This window comes from Polistes dominula, unplaced genomic scaffold, assembly GCF_049000335.1.
Source record: "Polistes dominula isolate Pdom_NZ unplaced genomic scaffold, Pdom_raw_medaka contig_28, whole genome shotgun sequence".
Lineage (NCBI taxonomy): Eukaryota > Metazoa > Arthropoda > Insecta > Hymenoptera > Vespidae > Polistes > Polistes dominula.
Window position 1 is genome coordinate 6,624,474 of NW_028300879.1, and position 23,056 is coordinate 6,647,529.

The 23,056-nt window shown below is 37.6% G+C and overlaps 1 protein-coding gene and 1 long non-coding RNA gene across 2 annotated transcripts in view; one reads left to right on the forward strand and one right to left on the reverse strand.

The window, feature by feature from the left end:
* LOC107068781 (neural cell adhesion molecule 2) overlaps positions 1–23,056 on the reverse strand; it is a 106,685-nt gene that overhangs the window by 51,303 nt on the left and 32,326 nt on the right. The gene's annotated exons all lie outside the window — the stretch shown is intronic.
* The window catches only part of LOC149033670 (uncharacterized), a 40,413-nt gene continuing 25,842 nt past the window's right edge, over positions 8,486–23,056 (forward strand). The window contains exon 1 of the long non-coding RNA XR_016176476.1: positions 8,486–21,923. This is a non-coding gene — a long non-coding RNA (uncharacterized LOC149033670). The remainder of the gene's footprint in view (positions 21,924–23,056) is intronic.

Here is a 23,056-nt window from a genome sequence, read left to right on the forward strand (position 1 = left end):
CTCTCTTTTTTTTTCTCTCTCTCTCTCTCTCTCTTTCTTTCCTTTTCTCTCGTTTGCTCTCTTTATTCGAAGTTTCAACGTGTACGCTGGCAGCTAGCTCGCGCCATTGGGTTTCGCTTCCACCATTTTCTTCGTCCTATTCTTTCGCTTTTCCATAGCTATGGCGTTAAATGTAACAGCATATAGTTTTGTACGCTATTCAATTCGCCAACTCGTTGCGATTATTGAAACGGGGAAGTCGAAACACAGTGTTCGAGCAAGCGTTAGAACTATGCCTCACGGTTTGCGCGAAAACCTTTTTCTCCAAAAGTTTTTCAACTTCGATATCGATAGGATTGTATTTTATATTCCTTTATATGACCTAACTTTCGTTTATTTCTTTATGGTTCTATATTAGATGAGAATATTTTTATTCGTTGTTTTTGTAAGCATTCTACCGTTACCGTTCCAATCTTCGATAATAATAGTTACGAATATAAGGAAAGAAAACTTAAGAAACCTCTCACTCTCTTTTTTCTCTCTCTCTCTCTCTCTCTCTTGTAATTTTTACTTTAACATTGGTGGCGTCAGGGTTTGCTATCGTCATCGGTAACGGTGGCGGCGACCTTCGAAAAACAAAGTTTTTAAAAGGATAACTTTTTCACTTAAAACGCTTTATCGAAAGTTTAGCGAGTACGAGAGTACCGCATTATTATTTTATCAGTTATCGACTGACGAAAATAAAGGGTGGTTTCCTATCTCTCCAACCGTTCTTCGATTTATATATATATCTAAGAGTCGATGTTAGAAACGTTGAAGTTTATCTTCGTGCTAACACTGTATTACTACTACTATTACTACTACTATTACACGAACTAAGAAGGAATCAAAGTCAAAATAAAACGGGTAGTGCTGCTGAGTATATTTCTGTGTGTATGTGTTTATAAGAGGAAGAGATAAAAATAAACAAGAAAAAAGTTCAAGTAAATTTTTCTTAAATTGAGTTTAGTGATCTGTGTTAGAAAATCCAGGAACAGGAGCAGATGGGAAACGACGACTTGCACTTATCAGCTGTCGCTTATAAGTATTTCCAACATTTGACTGGCTTATTTCCGATACGGTTCCAATAAAAAACAAACACCGATCATTTCATGGAAGGAGAAGAACAATTGATAGTTTGGGAACGTTCGAATCGATATATAGCCATTTTACTTTGACCATTTCCTTTCGATTTGAACCCAAACTAGGGAAAGTACGGTGACTCGTACTAAAGAATCGGCCCGATTAACCAAAGTTCATGTAATTTCTCTGAAATAGAGTGATGGGACACAATGGCGTCGTGGCATAGGGATATTGATTTTCTAACGAGCCGATTCGACCTACTCCAAGAAAACTTGTAATAGTGATCGTTGAAAAGTGAAAAAAAAATATAATTCTGAAGGAAAAAGAAAAAGAAAAGAAGGGAAAGAATTCCAGACGTAAAAGAACGTTAAGAAATAGGCGAGATAATTGCATTCTTTCCCTCTTCCCCTTTGCCCGCACTCTCCCGCTTACTCTAAAAGTATCTACAAATTCTAACATTGTCCAAACACTTGGTAGCTCATCGAAGAAGTTTCTTCTTTTCTTCGCAGGGGATTCAAAAGGCGATGGGGAGAGTTGAGGTAGGGTTCTTAAGCCTAGCCCTTGTACGAAGTAAAGTCTATTATCCGTTTTCGTTTACGACGACGAAGACGACGACGATGGTTGCTTTTTCAAGATCAAGCTCATTGTGAAAGAAAAGCTTTGGAAAGCTGTTTTCTGGCACGTCCTTCTCTGGGATGTCCGACGTTATTTCGTTACTCGAGATGAAGCGTCTCTGTCCAATTTAAAAGTCCGCATATGTGGTTCTGCTGCCATCCTTTCTTTCTCATTTTGTGTCGCCTCGACGTTTTCACGTAGGATGAGGGAGGGTAAAGTCACTCCGAAGGGATGAGTACAATGTATGTAGGAAAAGAACGAACAGTAGCAGCAGCAGCAGCAGCAGCAGCAGCAGCAGCACCAGCAACAGCAACTTTAATTCGACACAAACGTAATTTCCAGTGTGAACTCCTACGAACGAATTTCTAAAATAACGTAGCACGTTCGGGTCACGTATCGCGATAAAAATCACGGTGGTGGACTCTTCGCAAGGAGGGTGAGGGTGCTGCTATCTTTTCCCTTTATTTTTTTCTTTTTTTTTTCAAATTTTTTCTTCTTTCCCTCGTTGACGTTCTGGTGTTCTCTCTCTCTCTCTCTCTCCTTTTTCTTTCCTTTTCTTTTCCTTCCTGCCTTCCTTTCGTTCTCCATTTCTATTCCCCCTTCACTCTCTTTCAGTCGTCTTTCTCTAGGTAGAGAAGGCAAAACCCATTAAGTTCTGCGTTTTCTCTCGTGCGGGAGGAGATAACGCGTCGGCGATTCTCCAGTCACGTCTCATTTCTACCCTTCCATCATTTCTACCCTTCTACTTCTTCTTCACCCTCCTCGATTTCCTTCTCTTCTCTCCCTCTCTCTTTCGTTTTTCTTTCTTCGAATACTTGCATTCAATTTACCGTTGACGTGCGAGTAATAATTCCGTGGGCGGTGAAAGAATATCAGAGATGAAGAAGCGAATTCCACTCAGCCTTCGTTCGAATCCTGTCGGTGTCAGACTCCGTGACGTGGGGAAGAGAAGAGGAAAGAGGTACAGAACACGAATTATAAAGAATCGGTGGAGGTGGAGGGAAACGTGCCGAAAGTAAAAAAATAAAATACAAAAAAAAATGAAATGTGGTCGGGTAGCTTCACAGACGAGGGACCAACCGAGTCGAGCACCAGTTGAACAAGTAGCAAAGCAACCCCCGTCAGGGAGGGTAAAGGTGGTGGTTGTGTCTGGCAGGTGGCTCGAAGAGGATAGCACGGCTTACCGGGGAAGGTTTCGTTCAGGCCGATCGATGAGAACGAGGACGTGTAGGTGGTTATAACTGGCAAGATTGCACGCTACCCACCGACCCTATCTCTTTCATCCCTCGAGAACGTATTTCCTCATCTTCTCGAGCCTCACATTTCACTAGGGCCTTTTGATATATCCGAGAGATCTTATTGAATAATTGCTTTAGAATTTACAATACCCTAAAATTAAAAAGATATCCTTTTTCTTTTTGCAACCCTTAACAATTTACCTAGCGTTATCAAGAAAAAGAGAGGGAGAGTTAGCTTAGATATTTTTTGTCTTTTCTTGCGGTTAAGATTTTGCCGATGTCGAGTAATTCTCTCCTATTATACTATTACTTGCTTAAGGACAATCTCATTGTAGAGAAGTTAGCAGGATTTGTTTGAGAGCAGCCAGAGAATCTAGGATTAGAGAACCTTCTTGACTTATCTCGGCCTACGCAGCCCCTCATTTTCTCTTTAACGATTATCCGATGATCATTCGTTAGTTCCTTTTTAATTCTTGCTTCGACATAATTTTTAACTGAACAAAAAATCACTCGATAAACATTGACTTTTTGTTCATTTAGTTTGGTTTTCTACACAAAAATGTAGATTCATTAAAAGTTGTCTAGTGGCTTTATTACCATTTAAAACTTTATCAATGATATTTAATCGCCTAGCATTGGGAGTTTAAACGAGAAACGTTTCATTGTTTACAGTTGAAACAATCATCGCGCGTACTCGAACGAATAATTCGAAGTTAGGTAAGTATACTGTATACGATGTTAAATTTAGGTTAGAGGATTTTCATCGTTGGGAAGATGGAAAGATATTTCGATGTATGCAATTACTCGTAAATTTCTCTCTTCTGTGATCGTAAACATTAAATTGCTTTGGGAGTCAGCTCACAGTTGCACTACGAATAAATGCATACACACACAGACACACGCTCGCGCAAAAGTGGAATCTAATTGTAAGCCAAGTGGAATTGGACGATTTAACGTATATTAGAAAATGAGGATTCGATAGCTTAAAATGTAGTATTTTCGTTAGAATTTAGGAGAGATCTTGATAGAACAAGTTGAAATGTCTTCAAATTTGACTTTTGGTCTCATTACACGAACGCGTGGTAAAGTACCTTCGTTAAAGGGTTCTCATTTTCGTTTGAACAAGCGATTCCTCTACACGTGCATATCCATTTCTCAGCGTGAATGACGCGTCACGTGAGAAAACCGATTCGAAGTTAAGTTGGATTAGTAAAAGGATTCGCGGATGCAGAAAATGGTGTCTCGATTGCGATAAATCGTCTCTCTTTTCAAAGACATCGAACGAATCGTTTCCATTACTTTTTTTTCTTTTCTTTTTTTCTTTCCATTTACTATACATATTTAACCAGACCGTATATACATTCTTATTCGTGTTTAATACGTAGTATATGTTTACTCGTACGTGTGTCTATGTGCATCGAAGAAAAGAATAGGACAAAATTGCTTCGAAAGTGTATTCATTTCTCTACAATGTTTTCAAATTGATTTCTCAGATAAAATTCTTTTCATTCTATTGTTTCGAATCGATTTGATTAACCCTTTTAATTGCGATGCACTTTCACAAAGAGTCATTTATAATCTATAAAATAGCATATAATTTCGTTTCTGAGAAATCTCTTTGAATTCAGGTATTCCCCTTATAGGGAGGGAATTCATAGTCAAAGTATTAATAACACTTCCATCACCCTTCTTTTTGTACAAACTCGTTCGATATAAAGAATACACGATAACGTGACACGTTAAGATCTTAAACTTCAAATTTCTACCATCAATAAGAATGAGGTTGAAAATCCATCGTAGTAGTGAAACGACACGAACTAGGAAAAGCGGGAATAATTCATCGAACGTATCGTTCAGAGTTCAACAGGTGCCATCAGTTAGAGTTCTTCTTACGATTTTCGCGGAACCTTAAGAACATTTCGTGTCGACGAACGAAATAAGAGAAAAAATAAAAAGACGAAGAAGAGTTGAGGTTTGTGTTCGAGTATAAAGAAAAGATAATGCTTCGAGGTCAGGGAATTATCTTGGATGGGATGAAAAATGTGACACAAAGAGTCAACGACGAACAACAGGTGCTGAGAAAACAACGGGATTTCATATTATTATTATTATTATTATTTTTTTTCCTTCTACTTCTTCTCTCCATTGTTTTTCAATTTTATTTATTTTTTTCATCTTCTTTACGGCCTCATCGTGGCCACGGCCGCCCGAGTTCGACGTTAATAGAAATTCTCCAAAGGGGGATTGTGAATAGGAGGAGAAAGAGGAGGACACTGAACTTGTGGCTTATTCTTTTCCTTTTTTTTCTCTTTTTTGTGGGTTCATTTTTATTCTCGAGAGTTCGCTTTCGACTATTGAGATAAGGCCATTGCCTCTGATACGACTAGACAACGGTCATTGAAGATGGGTCTGTAGAAAAGGGGGTATAGAAACGGTCGACAGGGAATATCATAGATCTGCCAATAATTCCAACATCGACCAACAGGTGCTATGATAAACTTCTTTTGCCTACATAAACGGAGTCCTCTTTCCTATAGCAGCATTGTGTCCTCGAATCTTTATGAATTCGTTCACAACGAGTGTACTCCACCACTCGTTTGCTTTTTGTCGAATAAATTTCAAAATGTATTATTATGATTAAAGGATTTGTCAAAATCACAGGGTGGAGGTTGATGGTTTCCTGAATTTCACACCTTTGTTTTGTCAAATATTATCTAATTATTCCAAATGATAATATTATTAATTACATTGAATAATCTCTCGAATGCAAAGGCTTAATACGAGATAAAATAATTATCGAAGGGTATTCTATGAATTGGTTGGTCATTGATAAAATTTTGTCGATTGAAATGAACGTGACCAACAGGTGCGAATGAGAACAATCCTTTCACGTAGAAACGTGGAGAATATTTGTTTTTGGTCTGTTACGTCTACCGCTAACGAGTCCCGATTGCAAAATGTGAAAGAACAGGATGAGAAAAAGGTGGTAAAAGTTTTCATTGATCGTAACCATGAGTCGTGACTATCTGTTTGTCAGTTTGATTGACTTACTGACTTTATGTATGTACGTGAGAATTTTCTTCAGATTGAAAATATTCGTCTCATTGTTCTTACTACTTTCATGGTGAACGAACGAACAAACGAACTAAAGGATCATCGGGAATGAAACAACCAACAGGTGATAGATACTTTACTTGGGATTACCTTTCTTTTTTCTTTCTTTTTTCTTTCTTTTTTTTTTCGTACTCAAGATTTTCCTAACACTTTCAAGATCTCCGTTCAAAATGATCAAAATTGTTTAACGATTTTATTATTAGATTGATCACTGGTTCGTAGAATAAGTTGATTTTTCATGATATCGGGAATTTCTCTCTCTCTCTCTTTCATGGGTAAAAAAAAAAATGAAAAAAAATGAAAAGGAAAAGGAAAGCTCGATTCTTTAAAGTAACTCGTTAAAAAGTTTTTCTGCTAAAGTTTAAAGTCATCAAATTATCAGCTTGGAGTTGTAGGTACGCTTATGGGGGTCGGCTGAAGGTAGGGAGAGGGAAGACGGCAAATGAGATCATTTCAAAAGTTTCGACAAAATTTCTTGAAATTCTTTCCTTCCTATTTTTTTTCCTCGTTCATCCTTCAGCAAGTTACACGACGATTATCGATCGTTGCGTTTTATTTTTTAACGTTCAAAACGATTCTTATGTTTTTTTTTTCTTCTTCAAGAAAAAGAAGAAAACACCTTGTTCACAAATATCGAGTTAGTTTCATTCAAATAAATCTTTATTGACAGTTCGAACTATCGATGGATCATAAATAAATCTTGCTTTATGTAAGCATAGGAAAAAAAAATTAATTTTTTGATTAAGCAATCCTCTTATAATGTTTCTCATATATTTTCTGACTGGTTCATATTTTTCATAGTGAAAAATTGTTTTATCGTACATAATTGTAATACAAACTTTGTGATAAACGATTGACTCAATTTATCTTTTTATTTTTCATTCAGATTATTGCCTATAAGAGCAGTTTTACGATGTACGAGTTTGACAAACTCTGCTAATATTTTCGTGGTATAAAAAAATATATATCTTTTGATATTGAAATTCATATTTTTATTTGAAGAAAGTAACGTCGCGAAGAATCACGAGAAAGAGAGAGAGAGAGAGAGAGAGAGAATAATTTAACGTTGTACGAGCGTTGTACGCGCAGAAAGATCTTGTCGACATTCGGCAAATTTTCGGAATGGTTTGTCGTAACTTGACGTGCCGTCGTTTGAAATACCAAACGGCGCACGAGGTCAAATATGCCAGTTTCATTTAATCCGGCATACTATCCGCAATCGAAATAGGATTGTCAAAATTTTATTCATTTTCCTTTTCATTTTAGCGACAAAAAAGTAATGAACATTTAAAAACTCTTTTCCTTTAAATTTAATTTCCATTTTTTTTATATTAAATTCTTTTTTTTTTCAATTTTTTTTGGTTTTACAATGAATTTCAGTTAGAATCTAACAGAGAACGATTTGTCGTTTTATGTTTCTCTTCTGGTATTACATTTTGTTCGTTCGCATTTTCTTTCAATTATTTACAAGAGATTTCGTTTCTATTTTTTCTCATTTCTTCTTCTTCTTTTTTTTTATTTTTTTTTTATACCTTTTTCCTCACTGAAAGAAAAACACTTTTAACCTTTTGCTTTACGCTGCGAATATTACGTGTATATTCTCGCGTTTTTTTTATAAAAACGTTAATACCTACGCGTAGCTATTTAATTTTTAACAATATTAACTGTATTAATTTGTTTCCCAGATTTTTCGTACAATGTTTATTACTTTAGTCGAAATGTACGCTACCATCTATGCATTCTCGTATTCATGCATTTATGTATGCATCTCTCTCTCTCTCTCTATATATATATACATATATAATATATATGTACATATTTACGTAAGGTTAAAACTCATTGTATGACTGAACAAAATTTTTTCATATATATATATATGTATATATGTATATACGTATAATTTTACAACGAAATCATGTTTATCTATCATAAAGACGTACTTCGGGGGCTTTGCGATATAAACTTGTATGAGTTTGAACATGAATGAATATGTAGACGGGATACCAGAGTAATCCAATGAATTTTCGCTTCTTTCGACGTTATAAACGTCACAATCTAAAGAACGAAACTGTACGAAATGAAACGAAATAAAATGAAATAAAATGAAATGAAATGAAACGAAAGAAAAGGAAACAACCGGGCTAACGCATGAGTTTTCCTAGCAAAACTCTATTCGGTAAGAAGAGAAAGAAAAAGAAACAAAAGAGAGAACAAGAAATAAAGAAAAAGAAATAGGAAGAAACATTTATTCTCGATCAAGAAACTCACTCTCATTTTACGTTACGATATCGTTTAAGAAACTTTCACGATCTAAGAAAATGTTCTTCTTATTTTTTTCTAAACAATTTCTTACTCCACTTAGTTAGTTCCATACTAGCGTAATTTATAAAACGTCAGATTTTGTAATTATCTCTCTCTCTCTCTCTCTCTCTCTCTCTCTCTCTCTCTCTCTCTCTACGTCTAGTAGCATTATCGTAATCTTTAGAAGGGTGAGGAGGCTTATATTCTCTCTGTTAGTAGGAAAAACTTAGTCGAGTTAAGAAGAGAGAATACATAATATCGATCGTAGGGGGTTTTGTGTGTGAGAGAGAGAGAGATAGAAAGAGAACTGTCTGACGTTGGTAAAGTGCCTCCGAGAGAGAAACATCAAAACATAACAAGTATGGCTCGGGCAATATAGTGCATAGTAGTGTTAGTAGTAGTTGACAGACGTGACACGATCTGGTACGAGTGTCGGAATGATCTTGCAACGTGTTTTGACCCCTCTCTCCCCTTTCCAACCCTTTACCCCTCTCAAAACTTTCGTCTTTCCACGATGACCACGAATGCCAGAGAGTAGGAAAACTATACATATATATATATGGATAGAGTATGTGTATGTGTGTGAGATAGAGGGAGATAGATAGAGTGAGAGAAGTTTTTCGGTGGCGCGTTTTACTTTGGTGGTGGGTTCCCTGCGGCCATGCGCCGGTTATCGATCCACACGGGGGTGCCGTTCCTATATACGGATGGCAACACGGCCCAACGCAAGCTACCGAGATATTTTGTTTCGTAGAATGCTTTGCTAAAACGACGAGCATCGGCTAGAGAAAGTCAACGACCAAGAGAAACCCCTCCACCCCCAGCTCACTCCCTCAACCTCTCCCATCTCCTTTTACACATACACACACAAATGTCGTTTGCAGAGAAAATTCGAAGAGAGAATAATAAAAAGAAGAAGAAGACAAAAAATATGAGCTACTTTAGTACCACCTTAGCATTTGCTCTATTGGATTTATCAAACGTTTTCTATATATATATATATATAAGAAGAAAATAGAATTGAATTAATGCGAATACAATGTCGAAAACAATGTTTCGAATTGAACGAATCTGCCTTTTTTTTATTCTCCTATTGGCTAGTTGTACCTTTTTTTTTTCATCGTATAATCCTATCCCACCACCCTTTTCCCGTACCGCTCGAAATTCCGATCGACATAATAATATAACCCTTCGATTGAATTTCCAAAAGGTATTTCTTTTGTTCTATATAACGTTAATTACTCGTTGCATTTATTTTCCATCGTGGATATATATGTTTTAATACGTTCGCGTTTTACGTCACTCACGCAGAAGGGGTTGATAAGCACACATCGATCATGTTACCGATTTTTTTTTTGATTCTCCTTCCTCGTTCTCTCTTTTCTCTAACAAAAATGAGAAAATTAGAGAGAGAGAGAGAGAGAGAGAGAGAGAGAGAGAGAAAGAGAAAGAGAGGGAAGACCACAAATCTCGTTATTGCGCTAAAATAATAGAGAAACCGCGTCGTTCAGCGCAATGATGGTTGCGGCTCAACTTAATTACCGCTAATAAATAAGCCAATTATCGACAATAATAGAAACCGTATTATGAAGCTATGACGAAACGTAATGGTAGAATGGAAGGGATCGATTTCTAGTAATGTAAAAGTTTAGTATGTGGTGGTACACGCATAAACAGAGAAAATGAGAAAATAAGTGAGCGAGAGAGAGAGAGAGAGAGAGAGAGAGAGAGAGGGAATGAGGTGTGGGGGTGGCGGGGGATAGAAATTTCAATGTAAAAGAAAATATTTTCGATTGTTTCACACTGTTTAATCGTTTGCATAACGTTCTCACGGAATATAAATTAACGATCCGTAAACTGAAATTACAGATGCATTTTCGTAGCCGATACGTTTCGATTCAAATAACCCAGATACAGGTATAATTTTTGACATTTATGATATCGTGCAATCGAAACGTACGACGCGTTACGAATACGAATGATCCTGACAGAAAATCTGGTCCGAGTTTGTACCGAATTTGTTTTGCCGATTATTCCTGTTTAACGTGCGCAAGCTCGTTTTATCTTCTCTCTCTGTCTCTCTTTCTCTTAAAGAGCGTGCGCGATGAACCGACCTTTCTGCCAATTTCCTCTATAAACTCTAAGAAAGTTTCGGTTCGAGCTGGTATGCAAGAAAGTTTTAAACGAATATCCGCGTCGGATTACGAGCATCAAGGCGTGCCGATCGAATTCCGTCTCTTCAAAGCCGCGCCCATTGAATCGGGATGAAAGCCAGCCTAGTCCTGTCGAATATTTGTCCGGAAGCTTTTTCTATTCTTCGACGTGTAGATATTTGCTTTTAAAAAACAAGAAAAAGAATAAGAATGCTGCTTTCCGTATTTTCGAGGAATTCATAGACCGAGAACTAAAGAAAAACTCATCGGAGCGTTGAAATTCTCTAAAGGGTAGAAAAAGAAATTTCTAAATAGAGAATGGTCTTGAACACGTGGCCAAGAAAATTGTACGATTGAAGGAGGATGAGGATGAGGAGGAGGAGGAGGAGATGGAGGAGCTATGGATTCGTCGAAACGCTTTGAAGCGTTGAAACGACGTAAACGACCTTGTTTTTGTAACTGGGGTAGAAAATAAATGGATTCCCTGGATGGGCCAAGATTCAAAGCTAGTAGGTCCTCGCATTTCGCATGCGGTGCTTTAACCACCTAAGCTACCCAAGGATCAAGAGTCTTTGCTCTTTCTTAACCTTTCCGTAACATTTTTCTTGCTTGCTAAAATCTTCCTTTTTTTTTTTCTTTTTCCTTAACCTCCCTTTTTTACATTCTCAGTCCGCAGGCAGACCCTAGAAAACTGAATTTGATGGACTATGTTTTTTTTCCCGTATAAAGTTTGACAACACTTTTATGTTATATTTTTGTACACCACCACCACCACACCACCACATATTTTTCATGAGTATCGATTCGCGTTTTATTTTTTCTTCCCAAGAATATAACTATTTACCTCTTATCTATTTTAATATGGAACATGTTTTTTCTTTTTATTCTATTTTTATCGAGATTAATTTAATAACCTAGCGAGAGTTTATTATTACATAGGATAAAGTCGATTGGATCAATGGGGGTTCATTAGACGCGACTAATGAGTAAGTATGTTATCTAAGTACGTGAATCTTCGAATATAGCAAACTCCTCTGTGTGGTGAGATCTGGGTCGGTATTACTTGCAATCTATTTCAATCTAGATTATATAATGCAAGTACTATCGCGCTAATGGGTGCATACTTCAGTACGTTTACGAAATCTTGTTTCTATTATTTTTATTCGAATGAAACTTTAAACATACACTCGATTAATATTTCAAGAAGATATTTTTCTTCGAAAGATACTCATCGAAGATTTTAATACAAAATGTTATTCGAAAAAGATACTACTTTTCTTCGAGATACTGGTACTATATCTGCTTTAACATTCGTAGTACGTAATATTAAATATTATACGATTGGATTTAACGATTTCGTTGTCGTGTTACGTTAAAATTTCCAATCTAGTTTAAGCAACAAAAAAATAAAAAAAGAGATGAGAAGAGAAGTAAAAAATTGTGCATCAAAAGTATAAAAAGAAGAGAATAAAAAAAAAACAACGTAAGCATTTAAATAACGAGTAAGGGGGACCACTAATACCAACGTGGTTTAACATCGTTTACAACGTCTACAAAAGAGTTTCGTGCGTTAGTTCTTTTCGTTATAGATAGTAACGTACTAGAGCAGAACATTTTTGCAAAATCAAAAAAAAAAAAATAAAAAAAAAAAAGATTCTCTCCGTTTCATATTTCATTTTTAAACGAACGTGACTAGGTACTTTTTCCCTTTTCTTTTTTTTCTTCCACCTAGTCGTCCTCGTCGACGATTTTCGAAAAGGAATCGCGCAAGCAATCCTTCCTTTCTCACTCCCTTCTCTTTCTTAATATTTTTATTCTTTACTTTTAGCAGGTTTGATCGATGAGTGCCTCACACCCACCACCCACTATCTTTATCATTCTTACTTTCCTTTTTTCGTTCGATCGTCCTTGCGGAGACGACGACGACGACGACGACGACGAAGACGACGGCGACGGCGACGAAACTGTTCATTCGAGCGGAATTCCGATTTGAAATCCGAAAGCAGAAGAAGATGCTCTCGCATCGACGCGGTGCGATCAAGCTTTTTAGAGAGAAGAGAGAGAGAGAGAGAGAGAGAGAGAAAGAAAGAAAGAAGAACGCTACGTAAGAAAGCTTTTTCGTAGATTCGGAATACGATGTCTGGCCGGATGCATATCGGAAAACCAGGAGAAAATTTTCCTACGAATGAGGAGGAGGAGGAGGCGGAGTAGGAAAAAGAACTAAACTCTCTATCTCTCTCTTTGGTTTTTCGTTCGTTTGATATCTTTGCCACTCACCCCCTCTTCCCTACCATCAACTCTCATGCACCCTTTTCTCTTTATCTTCTTTCTATCTTCATTCTTTTTTCTCCACCATCTTTCCCATAGCTAGTATGTAAGTATGTACAAGAATATATCTATGCATTATATATATATATATATATATGTAAAGAAATATAGGATATCTAGCTTATGCGAGAAGAGAAGACTGCACGTATACGGCCGTGAAAAATGTGTACCGCTTCAGGCGGAGTGAATGCTTTTTGACTTTGGCCTCGCTCCAAAGAAGCCGAAGGCGCAAACTTCCTCTCATATTTCCTAAATCACTGTGCGGAATTGAACGTATCCGGGAAATGAAGGTGCTACGTTTTTCGTCGTTTCAAAACTTCAAAACTTACAGTTTTCGCGCTACTTTCTACTCGAACAAACAGTTTATCCAAGCTGAAAAAATGATTAATTGATCTATGAAAGTATATTTATTGTCAGTAATCAACGAATTTAAGAAAAACGTGGACGAATTGTTGTTATTGTTGTTGTTGTTGTTGTTGTTGTTGTTGTTTTATTCATTTGGAAATTGCGTCAGAGTTACGACAGAATTTGTTACGCGGTTTTGTAAATTAAGTTTAACTTTTCGCACGGATTTCTCTAATAACTGTTAACCGAGTAGAGAGATTTGATCAATGAAATATTTATTGTTAGCAATTAGCGACGAGTAAGGATGGGAGTTTGAGGGGAGTGAATGGTGGAGAAAAGGGTAGCGTTGCGTATGCTTCACGTCGATCAAAGCCACATCGAACGGACGAACGGTTTAACGATGCTGACGCAATCGAACAAAACCACTATCCGATGAATCGGTACACTCTCTCTCTCTCTCTCTCTCTCTCTCCATCAACGAGTGAACCAGCCAACGTTTATATGTCCATGACCTACGTTAATAATGGTATCGTTAACAGTGATATAACTTTCGCGCGTTTCCCCCGTAAAAGGGGAAGATATAATCCCGTTTTCCTATTAATTTAACGCGCCTGCGTCAAAGTCGATCGAAACGAGAGGAAACTCAGCTAGCCCATCGGTCGGTCTCTCGGTTTCTCCGCAATGCTGATAGAATTTGCAAAAGGACACTATCATCCCCAGTCGACAGGCCCTTGTTCCTTCTCTCCCGGCCCGTCAAACGCCGGCAGTGGCGGCAGCAGCAGCAGCAGCACCCACCACCACCACCAGCACCACCATCACCACCACCACCAACGGAGGTGCTGAAAATCGATGATCCGCACGCGAGCCATTTGCCCGGCTTCGGGTCAGCACGATTACCTCTCTTTTTCTACCCTTTGCTACCGACTTTCCTTTCTTTCGACATTTCCAAAGTTAGCCGTTTCGATCCCCTTTGACGGTAAGCACTGCGGAACGATCATTTTTATTAGTCCTTCATCCCCCTTTTTTTGTTTCTTTTTTTTATTTTCTCTCTTTCTTTTCCCGAGTAATTCCGAGTTGCTTCTCTAGTCAAAGACAAATAAAGAGTTAAACTTTAAAAGATCGATACTTCCAATGTGTCCTCTATTCGACTCGTTCATCGACCTCTCTTTTTCTCTCAACTATATTCCCTGTCGACGTTTTGCTTTCTCATAGGATATCCAAATACCCTATCCAAATGCAATAGCCTTTAAAAGAAGAATCTTTTACGATGCAATTTGTGTGTATGTATGTGTGTTACGTTGTATGTCATATAAACTGACCAAGATGGAGAATCACTCGTACGAGTGTGTGTCTGTCTGCTGTTGTGTGTATGTCTGTAGAAAGAGGTTAGAAGATAGAAAGGAGGTGTGTAACATTCACGTACCAGCTATCCTTCTTCTTACCAAGTGGACGCTTCAATTTCAAGGCAATTTTCACTCCCGGAGTGGCAATCTATCAACGGAACTCTATTTTGCGAGAGCACCAAGAGCAAGATGAGCTTCCGATTGTGCAGAAAGTATTAATACGCTAGGAAAATTTATCTACATTTCGGGACAGCTTCCGTCCCGTTCCGGGGCTCGCATGGGATATAATTTATTCGCGATCATTGTTCGTAGAACGGGGAAAACGGAAGTTACGACATCGTACCGACTCGGCTTAATACGAAAGAGAGAGAGAGAGAGAGAGAGAGAGAGAGAGAGAGAGAACATCGTCTATTCTACTAGAATTTAGAAAAATCTAACCGAATTCTTTTTATCTCTTCCTCGACATCTTTCTTACTTTTCTTTCTTTCTTTCTTTACTTTATTTTTTTCTTAATTTGATATAATTACGTTAGTTAGGTGTGTGTATGACCTTTCACGTATTTAGTTCGCAGACGATATAAGATATTTATCTCGCAACACTTGGTAGAATGAAGTTGAGCGTCCCAAAGAAGTTGAGTTTTCCTCCGTATTCTCTATTTGTATTCCGGGAACACTGTCTAGTGAAAATTTCATTACGATCCGTCCGGTGGTTTGAATGAAATTTAGAGCGTGCTACGTGGATTAAAACACTCGATGAATCGCCTTTGTATTCCTTCGGTAAAAGTTCAACCACTAAATCCATTATATGGAACCGACAGTGTCGGCCCATGAGAAAGTGCTTTTGCTTGTTGCTATAGGAAGCTTAATATGTCCTCTGTTTAAAGTTTTAGATATTTACGTCGTTCGACCTTTTATATTTTTTTTTTGTTTATTTTTTATCGTCATCAAATTTTCTTTTTTCTTTTTCATTCGGTTGCATAAGAATTCGTTTTACAATTAAATTCGAATGGGTAAGTGTATATACATATACTAAAGCTTAAAAGCAGCGTGTTGACTGTGAGAGGAGGTGAGGGTAAATTTGCGTTAGATTCGTAGAAAGGAATTTGTGTCGAAAACAGACAAATCACGTTGGCACGTATTGTCCTCGTCTTTTGTAGCTTCGAAAGGTGTAATTAATTAACCCCGTGCGGTATTGGTCTCGAAATAGTCGAGAAAGGAAGTTCTTCGAATCTATCGTTAGAAATAGGAAGAGAGTATGGGTAAGAGAGAGAGAGAGAGAGAGAGGGAGAGAGAGAAGGAGAGAGAGAGTAAATGTGCTAGACCAGAGAGAGTTTGCTTTTGGCCTCAAAGTAATAGCACGCGTTTGGAGATAATTGCCACGACAGCTTTGTCGTTTGAGCGAATAAGCGAGAGCGAGAGGATAGAAAGAGAAAAGAAAAGAAGCAACACTATACTACTCCGTCTCCCATGCTCGAGAATACCTTTGAAAATCGTTAGAGGCAGCTGAGACACTGTAAAGTACGCCATTATAAAGGGCAGTAAAACGTCAAGCGAAGTTGGCTATCTTTAAACGAGAGACGATTTATTTTCTCATTTTCCATATCGTCCTTGTCCTCGGTCCCTCGTCCTTTACCCCGTCTCCTTTATTATTTCTCCCAACATTTTTCTCAACTGTATCCTATAATCGATGGGCACGTAATTAAAAGGCAACTATGATAGGAGGAGTGAAGTCTTGACATTATTCTTGAGGTTACGTACTTTCGTCGTAAGAAATAAACGCTTTAAACGCACTTGTTAGAAAAACAAAGACAAAAGGGCTAAAATCAAACTGAAGAATAAAAAGTTTTCGGAAGAGAACGATTAGTTAGATGGCTCCTGCGTTGCTACTCTTTTGTCGGTAGTTGCAACCCACCAAGCATTCTGCTTGGGCGTACCTTTCTTGCTCTTTCTATTTCAAAAGCCATTTGCTCGTTAAGAGAAAGGAGAGATGGAGAGAAAGTGATAAAGGGAGGTGTGGTGTGGTGTGGTGTGGTGGTGTGGCAAAGGGAGAATGGGTGGGAGTTAAAGGGCGTCCCGTTTACAAAAGAACTTAAACTTCCGTCAAGTTGGTTTCCCTTTTCTGTCCTTAAGTTTTCTTCTCTCTTCTTGCAGAACCGACTACCAACCTACCTTCGCATTGTCTCTTACTATTTCTCTTTCTTTCAGCGCACACACACACACACACACACACATACACACACCGTATAAACTAACACCGACAAGTGAAATGCAGGTCGAGTAGGGATATTTAAGTGGCACTATAAATTAGTTTCGAGCTTCTTCAGGTTACCGCAACGATTGCATTCTCTTTCTCTTTTTCTTTTGCTTCTTCTACTCTTTCTGCTTCTTCCTCTTCTTCTATTTATTCTTTTTTCTTTTTCTTTTTCTTTTTCATTTTCTTTTTCTTTCGACGCGTAACCGTAGACTATTTTTTTTCCTTTTCTTTTTTCTTTTCTGTTTGCGTTGACGTTCCTTTTTTCGACAGGGACGACGAGTTGGCAAAGTAACGCCTTCGAAATGGCCCTTTCGTAACTTCTTCTTCTTCTTCTTTTTCTTACCAATCCGTTGTTCGCGAAACGCGGTTTTCTTCAGCCTTCAGCCGAGACTTTAAAGGGCACCTCTTTTTCTACGCTTCCGTTTCTCCTTACTTTTTATTCCATTCTGTTTCCCCTCTCTCTTTTTCTATGTGGTAGGAGCAATCGTATTTAGAGTTATCGTTCTTAAAGGAAAAGGGTCGATAGGAAGAAAGATTTTTCAACACGTTTCGTTCTAGCTCGGGGCGAATGAGTTTCGGCTGTGAACTCGAAAGGACGCGATTGCCTCGAACAATCCCTGACCAACCCTAAGCTAGGTGCCACCATATAGCAAAGAAAGTCGTTAGAAACTTTCCTCGATTCGCTTTTTCATACAAAAAAAACTGCCCTTTTATTCTTAGAAGGAATCGAATCCCGCAAATATACGTTTCACGGATTTCTTTTGATAATACACGTTCGATAGAAAGAAAAAGAGTACCGTTAACTTTCCTATAACGCATTCAACGAATAATTTTAAGTTCACGAGAGGGGAATGCAGGTGCAAAAAATTATTTCCTTTTGAATTTGATAAAGTTAAAAAGTTGTAAATGACTTTTGCTATTAGTATCAAAGTCGTTTTTACTATAATAATTGCATTCTTTAAATAAGTGGTCGGATGGAAAATCTGTACGATGTTACGTGTATACGGGGGTCACCGTAGGTAAATTAGTTTTAAGAGAGATTATAATATAACGATCAAAGGAAGAACACTATAGAGATCCTGTGTCCGGTCTTGTGTCATATGTGTGTGTGTATGTGTGTGTGTGTGTGTCCACTGGCAAGTAGACAACGCGAAGCAAGCAGAGCAGTTGAGGAAGAGTTGAAGGGCAATTGGGCGCAGAATTGGATATTTACTTGGACAGGAGAGATCTCCGGTTCTACGGTACGATTAACTTACCCTTGCAGGCACCGTGCACATGGGAAATAAATTCCTTTCCCAGCTTGTTCCACTCGACATCCTAGTGGGATAACATTAGGGAAAGATAGGCGAGACGAACGGATGGATAGTGGACGAAGCGGGATAAACCGTTTACCGATGATTAGGTAAACTTTGTCAGAATACAAGGTGCGAGGACACGAACGTAATCTAGTTCTCTTCCTCGAATCACCCTCCTCTACGTTTCAACGCAACCTTTCGCTAACTTAAAATCCAAACCCATTTTACGGATTTTCCAGTTATTCCAATCCTTTTTTTGCCTTGTCCTATTTCGTTGTTTTTGTCCCTTTTTTTCTGTTCGCGAATTTAACGAGAACGGCAACGGCAATCGAGCCGTACGTTTTAACGATCCTTCTTTTAAGGACCATTAGTCGAAATTAAGGAGAAACGATCGACGAGCTCGTAGATTGGTTGACTCCAATTCATCGGATAATGCTTTAGCTATGAATTTCACTCGTGCGAGAAATAAGTTTCCGTTAGGTTCACGTTTGCGATAGAACCCGAGGAAACACTCGAGAATGGAGCTTGGGATTTTCGTATAGTTATTATCTCAGCGCCAATAATAGGATAGCTTTAGGTACGTCGTAAATGGGCTGGTACGCCGCTTAAACTGAATACTGATTAGGCTCGGGCGAGGCTTTACGTTAGGAGGGAAATGCGATGATCGTGTTTGTGCCATAGACATCGATGTAGGAGGTATATTACTTTCCAACCAAAAAGTTTAATTACTTCTTCGTTGTCTCGCTCGCGCATGTACAGCCAATACTTTATACAAACGATATCGGTTCTATATACATGTGTGTGTGTGTGTGTGTGTGTGTACGGTGTATATTGAATATAGCTAGATAGATTGTAGTGATGTGCAGTTGTTATTTAGAAACGCTAAATTCATTTTGGTTGGATACCATCGGAAGATAACGTGGCCTAGATAATTATATTTACGAGATCAAATTTATTTCATCTATCTATGAATTACATTTTGACGATTGGTTTGAGGCCAAACGGTGTGCCGCTAAATCTGTCGGGATTATCGTTAAGAACAAACGATATAGTTATATAATTTATATTCCTCTATCAAATTTATTTTAATGTGCTAAATATATGACTAATTGATAATAGCACAGAATTAACACATTTTTCTTTTTCTTTCATTTTTAACGACAAACTTTGATTATTTCATACTTCGTTTAATTAATATTAGGTATGTAGTAGGTAAAGTAAAAGTAAGATATATATAAAAGTATGAATGCTACGTTGGAAGGATTTAACGAGAGGTGAATGCGTTTCGAAGATTATTTTTCTTCTTCTTCTTTTTATTATTATTATTATTTTTATTATTATTATCAATTAAGTACACTGACAAATACTACAGCGAGTTGGTGGTTGACCTCGTTGCGTAATAAAATCACAAAGAATATTTAAATTACCGTCTAAATTGGATCTACTGATTTATTTTAATTTTTTAATTTTTTTTTTTATAAGACCAACTCTCTATATCGTAAAAACGATAATTGACAATTGTAACCATTGAAACCAAAAATATCTAAAAAGAGAAAGAGAGAAAGGGAGAGAGAAAAATTTGAATGAAATTCTTCAATCAAGTTCAAAGGTAACACAGAATAATCATACTAATTGAGATAACTGTTGAAAAAAACGAAAGAATCCGTTCTTTGATTGGTAACCATGGGAGCGTTACTTTGATAGATCGTTTTGGAAGTTTTTTGCCCATTGAATTATACGTAAGTGCCCATCGGTTTAACGAAGTTTTCAAGGTTTTTTTTTCGAAAGCTCAATCGTATGAGAAAGAAAATAACAAGAATAATAATAATAATAATAATAATAATAATAATAATAATAATAAGAGAAGAACAAGAAATTTGGGATTGATATGAAAAATTTTCGCGGATGAAATCATTCGACGAATTGTCCTCGTCTAAAGAAGAAAACGCAGCTCGTTTATAACACGAAAGTTTTTCTCGACTTGAGATGTACCCACCTGTGTACTTTGTAACCGAAACGGCCGACCCGTTTTCTATCCTGGAAACATTCTACAAACTTTTATTTCAAAAGTTTTCGCGTGTCGCACACAAGGAATATTTCGAACACACGTTCAAGCACGCACGCACACACAAACCAAGTATGCGAAAATCTCAGAGAATTTCGTGGTTCTAGGCTAATGTACCGCATAGTCCTTGTATACGAGAATCGTAAGGGAACCGCTGATATCTGCTGTGCACTTTTTAGACTTTGAACGAAAAAGATACACAAGGTATTCTCGTCCACAGGTGTATTATACTTTTGGTAGAAAATTTTATCTTTCAAGATAATTCGTTCGAACCGTTAAAAGACAAAAATGCATATTTTTTTCTTTTTTGTTTTTTTTTTGTTTTTTTGTTTTTTTGTTTTTTTGTTTTTTGATAAGATGAATCTTTTAAGATTCTCAAAGGAGAATACGAGTTGTACGAAGAGCAAAGTTCATAGGAAGAGAGCTTTGGGGGTAGAAGCTTTCGCAAAGATATTCCTTGGTAGAGGTAGCTGAAACTGCGATAAAGCAGTCGCTACCTCGTCGTTTTCTTATGGACCGTACGCGTCCATAGAACTACGTTCGCGAGTTACACGCTTCTCGACTTTCCCGATTCGAACTTTGCTAAATGGAATTGTTATTGTTCCGCGTACGGGAAGCGTAGCACTAGCTACCTAGATACGAGAGATTTTCCGGGTATGTCTCGCGATCGTTGAATTCTCCAAGGCGCCAAACTTATACGAACTTTGCGAATCTTCCTGCCAACCTCTATTACGCACCGGGTCCCTCTCTTCTACCTCCCGATTTGCTATATGGCAAATTCTTTTTACTCATAAAACTGACTTACTTTCATTCCTTATATTTCCTCTTTCACTTAAATCAACCGCCGCCGCGTGTATATCGATTTTATTTTTTTATTTCTTTACTCTTCTTATTTGATTGACACTCGTAAACGTCTTTGACGCCGAGATACTTGCTTGTGACATGGTGATAGTCATATAAATTATATTACAGGAGAGTGTAGTACCACTCGAGGCTTCGTAAATGATATAAACGTCGTAAAATGTCCTACCGTGTTTGGTCAGTTAATTAAAGGTGGAAAAAGAAAAAGAAAAAAAAAGAAGGTGGTTTAACTCTGAAACTAGATTTCAAAAGCTTTTTATACATTTTTTCCCTCACTTTTCCCTTCCTTGTGGATAATCATACACGCATGCATACATCCCCATATATTCATTCACGCAGGTAGGTACTCACGCATATCTCCTCTCTTTCCTTTTATTCTCTCATTTCTCTTCCATCCAGTGTGTATATTTTTTTTCTCATCGCGTTTGCGTCAACCCACTACCTACTACTGACTGACCACCATCACCACCACCACCACCACCACGATCAATAATTTTTTTATACGAAAAACTCTGGGAACGATATTTTACGTGCTTATGTGTTAGAAATATTCTTTACACTCTCGAGATATAACTTTTGAATATTTTAATAGAAGAAAATGTGTACGTGTAATCAAGAATCGATTATGAACATTGAATAGAAAGGTTGGCTGAGCCGAAAAAAAAAACGTCGTGATGATTCTACGAAGATGACGTGGATGAAGAGAAGGAGGATGAGGATGACGACGACGAAGAGGATGCTACACGAAACGGAAACCGAGTCGACGTTCCAAGATTAATTACCGACTTTCAAGAGGATATACCTTGGAGTCTCGTGCGGAAGCTCTAACAACTTGTCCGGGCTTTGTCGTGGCTTTATCTCGCGATCCTAACGCTACGACGGATACAGACGTCTCTACGACGGACTAAAAGGTAACGACAATAGATAAAGGACAACGGGGGTGGGATGGGGGTGATACAAGATTCGAGAGCTTGGATTTCATCTTTCCACTCTCTCTCTCTCTCTTTCTCTTATATTTATCTTTTTTTTGTTTATATCTATCTGTCTCTTTTTTTCTCTTTTATTTATCATTCTTTTTATCTCTCTCTCTCTCTCTCTCTCTTTTTCACTTTTTCATTTGCACCACCTTTTTTTATCTATTTTTTTTTTTAATTAACGAAAAGAGAAACGAACGGTTTCGACGAATGTTCTCTTTTTCTCTTTCTCTCTCGGTGATAATTATCCGTCGAAATAATGACTGTAACAAGCGTAACAAGCTCCTGAATCATCAGAAACGTGATTAATACCGGAAAATGCGGGCGACATTAGAACCGAAATTACGCGCGAAGCGTGATACTTAATAAGCAAATAATTAAAGCATAGCCTGGGCACGGCTGGACCGATAAAACTACGCTTTTTCTCTCTATCTTTCACTCTCTCTCTCTTTTTTTTTATGTATATAATTTTTTTTTATCTCCTTCTCTTTTTCGGATACTTTTCTTTTTTTTTTATTTCATTTTTTATTTTTGCAGAGGAACTTTTTTTTTTTTTAATGCCAGAGCGACGGTTCGGAAGCTTCAACGTGTTCCACTTCTATGATGCCGACCTGGTAAAAAAAAAGACAAAAAAGAAAAAAAACGAAAAATAGAAAGAGGGATAGAGAAAGGAAAAAAAGAAGAGTAGGTGTAAAATATAAACGGACCTTTTAGCAACACCTTCAGCGGCTTTCAAAGTAGCCAATTTCGCGGGAGCGTTAGAAACGAATAGGAAAGAGAAAAGAAAAAAAGAGAGAGAAAAAGAGAGAAAAGAAGATAGAACGAACAAAGGAAAACGAACGGAAGAAAGAAATGGAGATTCTCTGCGGTCCAATTGTGTCCAAAGGTAAGAGTATAAGAGAGAGAGAGAGAGAGAGAGAAAGAGAGAGAATACACTAAGAGGATGGATGATACTGCGTATATACGTCTTCGAATTATGTTAAGGGTGGTAATAAAACGTGTCGCGTATAGTAAGTATATTACAGGGTGTCTAAAAATGTTTTCGTAATACTCCTTGCAAAAAATAAATG